This window comes from Fulmarus glacialis, unplaced genomic scaffold, assembly GCF_000690835.1.
Source record: "Fulmarus glacialis isolate BGI_N327 unplaced genomic scaffold, ASM69083v1 scaffold12531, whole genome shotgun sequence".
Lineage (NCBI taxonomy): Eukaryota > Metazoa > Chordata > Aves > Procellariiformes > Procellariidae > Fulmarus > Fulmarus glacialis.
In genome coordinates this window covers 7,811-8,445 of record NW_009190925.1, presented here as the reverse complement: position 1 = coordinate 8,445, position 635 = coordinate 7,811, and the positions used below count along the sequence as shown (strand labels likewise).

Genomic DNA, 635 nt, shown 5'->3' with positions numbered 1-635 from the left:
TGGTTTAATGGGATGAAGACGTTCTGCTGCAGTTCTGTGGCAGAGCCAAAGCTCGGGCAAGACAGTGCTGTGCCCCAGTGCACCCGTAACAGAGAGACCGTGAACGTATCTGGTCATCCTTCTTGTTTGGGATCATATTCATGCTGTCTATTATACCTGCATAAATTAAAGGACTTCACATATTCAGGACCCTCTCGACCTATACATCCTGGAGATGTGGAGCCCGCAGAGAGGCGAAAGCATGCTTCTGCATTTCCCCGGACAGGGTACCACCCGCTTCTCTTGTGGCTGTTTTTCCTCCTACTATGTCCCAGTGCTGGATTATTAACCGTGAGCGTCTAAGCGTGATGACGAGCAGCCACTGAGACATTCCCAGCTGGAATTCTCATGCTTGATGATCACTTTCAGCGTATGGGCAAACTCTGCCTGCCAGTGTTCAGGTCCCCTTGTGCCTATTTGCCAGTGGCTGTCAGGTGTCAGGCTGTGCTCTCTTCAGATGTTTGGTCAGAGAAATGATTCAGGCACTCTGTTCTGCAGGAGACTGCCTCTCCTCATGTGCCGTCATATATGCAGTTACTTTGGTAGAGCAATTGCAGGAGCCAGGCTTATTGGAAGACATTAGGCGCTGATGATTC

The 635-nt window shown here is 50.1% G+C and overlaps 1 protein-coding gene across 1 annotated transcript in view; it reads left to right on the top strand.

Annotated features, from left to right (window-relative positions):
* The window catches only part of SCAMP4 (secretory carrier membrane protein 4), a gene marked incomplete at its 5' end in the record, with an annotated part of 8,661 nt that overhangs the window by 5,748 nt on the left and 2,278 nt on the right, over window positions 1-635 (top strand). The gene's annotated exons all lie outside the window — the stretch shown is intronic.